Genomic DNA, 6000 nt, shown 5'->3' with positions numbered 1-6000 from the left:
GTAAGTCCCACTATTCTGAAGAGTTGACGGTGGGTGGTAATGACTAGCTGTCTTCTCTCGAGTCTTACATTGCTAAATTAGGGACAGCTATCTCAGATAGCCTTCGTGTAGCTTTGTACAAAATTCCAAACAAAACTGAAATTGCTGACCATTTAACCTTCGTTTGTTCATAAAAACAGTATTAGCCAGAATATGAGATGCCTTAACTCATATTATTAGTGATAAAAAGAAAGAAATGTCTTTTATTCACTGTTAGTTATACCATTAAGTAGTAGTAACTAGTTGTATATGACAAAATAGTCCGTGTACTGGTTTTGTTCAACCTGTTCCATGCTCCTCCTCAATCATTTCGATATTTGCTCCCTCTTGTTTTATTTAAACTACTTAATACGATCTTAAAAACACAATAACGATAATTAAACCGAGTTTGTTTGATTATTTGTAACTAAGGCTAACTGCAGCCCGACGTGGTCAAATGGTTAGGTTGTTTGACTCGTACTCTAGGGGTAGCGGGTTTGAATCCCCGTCACACCAAACATGCTCGCCCTTTCAGCCGTGGGGGCGTTATAATGTTACGGTCTATCCCATTATTCGTTAGCAAAAGAGTAGCCCAAGAGTTGGCGGTAGGTGGTGATGCCTAGGTTACTTCACTTTAGTCTTTCACTGTTAAATTATGGACGGCTAAAGCAGGTAGCCTTCGTGTAGCTTTGCGTGAAACTGAAAAAAATAAACAAACAAGTCTGGAAATTTGTAAACAAACAACTGATATAGCCTACTGTTCATGTCCAGCAGGCGCTCCCCCACTCCTAGTCTCCGCGAATATAAGACAAGTTGGGTTTTCAGGATCTCCGTTAGAAGAAAAATAAAGCTTACACTCGTGTTCAGTATTTACTATTCATTGTTATTTGCTGTTATTGACCTTATCGTCTTGATCATTCGATATTAAAAAATCATATTTAGTTTAATTATCCCAACAATAAAGTTACACTTTAAACACACGTGTCCTCGTTGGCAGCCTGCATACACTCCGTTTAATCGAAACTATCCAGACAGACCTGTTCTTCAAGACTATATAATAGGGAGACGGATTACCTGACACCTGTGATAACGGTTTTCATTATGTACAGATATAGCCGTTCCTCATATTTGACCCACTGGTTAGACGTAAGTCAGCAGCACTCGCTATCATAAGGGTTTAGGACTAACTGCCACTCTTATAATTGATCGGTAAGCATTAAGGAGCTGAATAGCGTGGATCCTGGACTTTCAGATCCGTGCTCGAGCCAGGTAACTGCACATAGCTCTTTCATGTTAATGTGTTTGTTTGTAGTTAAGTACAGAGCTACACAATGGGCTATCTGTGTTTGCCCACCAAGGGCATCAAAACCAGATTTTCAACCTTATAATCTTGCCACTGGGGGGAGTATTAATACGCATAAGCTAATACGTTTATATATTACACTTATAGTCGACATATTACATTAACGAAAACTCACTTCATGTGATCAGTCCAACAAGTTTAATTCTTTAAAAATTCCTTTTCAATGTTTTCAAGAAAATTTTAATATTATTCAAGTTCTTTCATTGTCACCTTATGTCATACTCTGAAACAAATAATGACAAGACTTGATGTTTACAAGTGCGTGTGCGGTAACAGACTTTTTTCAATAGTATATATACTTTTTCTGAAATCGTGTACTACACAATTGACACATTATACCACTCTTCACTTATAAATGATTTGTTTTCTTATAGAGATAATATGATTGGTCACATGAGGATTTAATTGAAAAAAAAAATTTATATTGGAAGAGTATAACTAACATGAAACTCCGAGTTAGATAACGAATCATAAGATGAAAACACGACCAAGTTCATTTCCCTCTAATGCTGAACTGATTCTTATTTTATATCAGTTAATAAATCCTATAACACGTTAGTACGTACACGTTTTATGTCCAAACTTTCGTATCCGAATTTATAAAATGTAATTTGTAAATTATATTAATTTTGAACTTCATTCGAGACTTCAGAAAAAGCTGAGAGCTCTAATACCTATGTTTCTCAAACGAATTTTATGTATCTTTCGGGCAGACATCTGACAGTTCTTTTAATAAGGTACTGACAATTAGTAAAAGCTCTCTTTCTTTAGTGGTACTGTCTCGTCCACATACTCCCCGTAATCTTGGTTGTAATTGTTGGTTATCATTGAAAATAACTGTGGGTTTGTAGATGGTAGGGACTCGGGAGTCTCGCTCTCCGACGAAGTAATTAGACAAGGAGAAATCGGATCTCGAGGTGAAACACCGCTGCCCATGAGGAACGAACTCTTCAGAACACTGTCGTCTGATATACTTTCGTAGTCTTCTTTCTCTGTTGTCGTATTATTTCCAATGATGAACCTGACTCGTTCGTCGTTTGATGAAGATGATGAATATCCAGAATTGGCAGGCGGAGAGTTGTAATCACTGATCTTCTCCAACAGACTATGCAACAGATGCTGATCTGTTTGAGTACCACAACTGTTTCTGTTTCTTGATGTCTGGGAAGGCTCTACCAAAAACAACCCTATTGGTTGGCTGGAACTTCGAACTGGTGTGGCGCTAGTATACACGTTCTGAAAAATACTACACGACTGACTTAGAGAACACAGTTGTTGCAAGAGCGTGAGTGTGGTTCGTACATCCTGACTAAGCGTTTCTACATCGTGTGTCAGTATTGACACACGTGTGTCCAATCGCTCAACACTGTTTCTTGTTACTTCCATCTCATCTCGTAGCTGAAACAACTCTAGTGATCGCCCTAATGCACGAAATAAAAAAAATTACAAAAAAGTAAATAAATAAATCAGTTGAACACGAGAGCATAAACTCTGCTAAGAACGTGTCAGTGCCTTCAGTTTTACAGCTCTTTAAATAAGATAATGGCATGTACAGACTAGCACATCCCATTTCACTTACGTTGCATAATATATCCTTTTCTTCTCAATATCACGTGTGCATGGTGTTATAATAATAATTACCTGAAAATTAATCATCAGGTTATTATTATATATCACAGACCTCTTATTTAAAACAATCAAGAGAAGCATACAAGAATGATGTTGGTCATCCATGTTTAAGAGTCATTTTAATAACAGTAGGACTAAACAACAAATTAAAGAGTAATTTAAATAATTCAAATCGAAATCTAACAATCCTTTGAAACTTCTTACTTCTATATAGATATAATTTTGTCTACTTTGATAAACATATTTACAGTGATTTGTTTATTAATACTTCATCTTCAGTATTTTTTTTTTTTTTAATTTTCCCTGGAATATTTTTTGGACTAATTTGTTCGGAATACTTCATAAAACAATCGACAGTTTCTACCTATGTTATTTCGAATAATACTAGCAAATATCAAGGTTTATAAGTCTGAAACGGATAGTGCATAAAACTAATTAGCATAGAAATCTTAATATAATATTCCAATGAAACTATCTATAAGTTGCACACATAATTATTATCAAGCCCCTAACGTGTTTTCAGTAATAACGATGCATGAAGTATAAACCATATTTTTTATGACCTTACTAAAAGTGTCCCCATAAACAATGGAAGAGATGAAATGCTTTATTGACAGTAATCTAAGAGAGACAAAATACTTAATAATTTAACAAATAAAGGACTTCCCTGCTGTCACTCAAAATTATTTCACTAGCTTCCACAGTTTATTACTGTTTACTTGTTATTCAACCCCGAAAGACGGAGGTCGAACATTTGACCACGTTTGGGTTTCTTCTTTGTAAATTGTACATAGTGTTTGACGTTAAGTGATATTTTAGTATCACTAGCAAGGTCAATAAAATTTTGTCGTGGCTAGAAATGAATTTCTTACAAATTATGCCATCAAATTTATAGTTCACTTTGATGAGAAACATCTTTAACGATTGCATATCTATATAATATTAATAAGTTTACTTCTAAAAAAAAACAACCAAAACAGGCTGTATCAATGACTATTAAGTGTTCCGAAGACCTCTATCATACCTTTGTAATTTAACACTAAAAGTTTTACCTGAAGTCTTACCAAGATTAGGGTGAGTGGCTGCAGACCGCAGATTTTCATTTCGATAACCCTGCCATCCAACAATTGATCGACGCAGGTGAGAAGTAGAAGATTCACTACCGTTAAGTTTGCTTTCGCTGTTATCTTCACTAGAAGCAAATGAATAATTTATGAATACGATCTTAAAAACAATCGATCTTAACAATTCGATTCAAGTACAGAGATAAATTATAAACCATTATAGACATGAACTGAATTTTGGCTTAGCTAGACTTTTATGAAATATTTTAGAAATATCGATGGAGGTGCGGATACAGGACTTTTTTGAAGGGAGGGTTCAGCCTGTAAAAGACCTCACATATAAGAACAATATCTTTGTGATTTTTGAAATGTATATTTGTTATTTCATAATCTGAAACGGGCACAGGAGTGTTTCAGAGGATATTCACTGGTTCTTTCAATAGCCAACGTAGAAAATACACGTTTTTATAACATATTGTTTTAAATTCCCACTTGTTGCTTATTTCTAGTTATTGTTGTTTTTAATTTTCGCGCAAAGCTACACGAGGGCTATCTGCGCTAGCCGTCCCTAATTTAGTAAAGACTAGAGGGAAGGCAGCTAGTCATCACCACCCACCATCAACTCTTGTGCTACTCTTTTAGCAACGAACAGTGAGTTTGACTGACAATATAACGTCCTCATGTCTAAAACTGCGAATATGTTTGGCGTGACGGGGATTCAAACCCTCGACCCTCAGATTGCGAGTCGTATGCTTTAACCACCTGGCCATAGCAGGGCCTTCCACTTATTATCCTACTATATGCTTTACTTTTTTAGAGTTGTGCTTGATGATTTCAGGTATAAGATCCTGACAATAAATAATTCTTATGTAATAGGGCATCTGATGTGTGAATAAGAACAATCTTGAAACAATGCTTATCGGGATTTGGATATTTATCATATGCAAATTACACATTCACATAATCGCACACAACTTTAGAAAATGCACATTTTTTAAATGTAAATATATCGCATAGAAATAACATATATTTTTTAAATATTAGACATATATTTCGCTTCACAAAATATCACACAAAATTAGGCCAACAATGGTAACAATTCATGTTCTGCACCATTTTGGTCTGTAAACATACCTAAGTCAAATGGTTCATTTTAATGATGAAATATTTTACATTTTCCATTAAATGAGAGTGTGGTCTTAATAGAAACATCTGAGTCCAACATCTTCATTTTGTTTCAATATTTTTGGTAAAATGATGCTAAAGAAAAAGTATTTTAGGTGTGTTTTTTCATATTCAATTAATCAGTTTAGAATACGAGATAATTCACACACATAAAATATAATGTCCTAAAACTTATACACTTTACCTAGCTTTTTAACTAGCATAGAAATGGCTTACAATTATTCCCACATCTGATCAAGTTGAGCCCAAACAGCGAAGTTTGAAGAAAACAACGTTCAACTGCCTAAATTACTAATCAACTATGCCAGACGTTTAGACCCTATAGTTGCCAGTTTAGTGAATGTTTTCCTTTTATTGGTTGAAAATAACATAATAACAATCGAGAGAGAAAATTTATGATACGGTTTTGAAGTAGGATGCACAGTGTAAAGCATTTGACAGTACTTTATCACTAATATCTCACACGGCTTTATTATTGATATCTTACAGGACATTATTACTGATATCTCACACTACTTTATTTGATTTGGTTTGTTTTACGTATTATCCATACCTTTTACCATTTCACTCCTTTATTCCGTAAACAACCATTTTACAAGTAATAAATTAAGTAATTTAACAGATGTTTTGCCGTTGGTTTAATGTGCAATAAAACTACCTCTTTACCGATTAATATTTTATACACAGAATAATTTATCATCGAGGGACCAGGCGTTTTGCAATATCTTTAAAAAACAAACT

At 34.6% G+C, this 6000-nt stretch overlaps 1 pseudogene across 1 annotated transcript in view; it reads right to left on the bottom strand.

The window, feature by feature from the left end:
• Window positions 1-950: 950 nt before the first annotated feature.
• The window catches only part of LOC143242015 (uncharacterized), a 56562-nt pseudogene continuing 51512 nt past the window's right edge, over window positions 951-6000 (bottom strand). Inside the window, exons 8-9 of the transcript XR_013022383.1 lie at window positions 4075-4202; window positions 951-2802 (exon numbers count right to left, since the gene is read on the bottom strand). The product of XR_013022383.1 is annotated as an uncharacterized LOC143242015 (transcript). The remainder of the gene's footprint in view (window positions 2803-4074; window positions 4203-6000) is intronic.

Source organism: Tachypleus tridentatus, unplaced genomic scaffold (genome assembly GCF_004210375.1).
Source record: "Tachypleus tridentatus isolate NWPU-2018 unplaced genomic scaffold, ASM421037v1 Hic_cluster_1, whole genome shotgun sequence".
In the NCBI taxonomy this organism is placed as follows: Eukaryota; Metazoa; Arthropoda; class Merostomata; order Xiphosura; family Limulidae; genus Tachypleus; species Tachypleus tridentatus.
The sequence above is the reverse complement of the archived record's forward strand: the minus strand, read 5'-3'. Positions and strand labels throughout refer to the sequence as shown.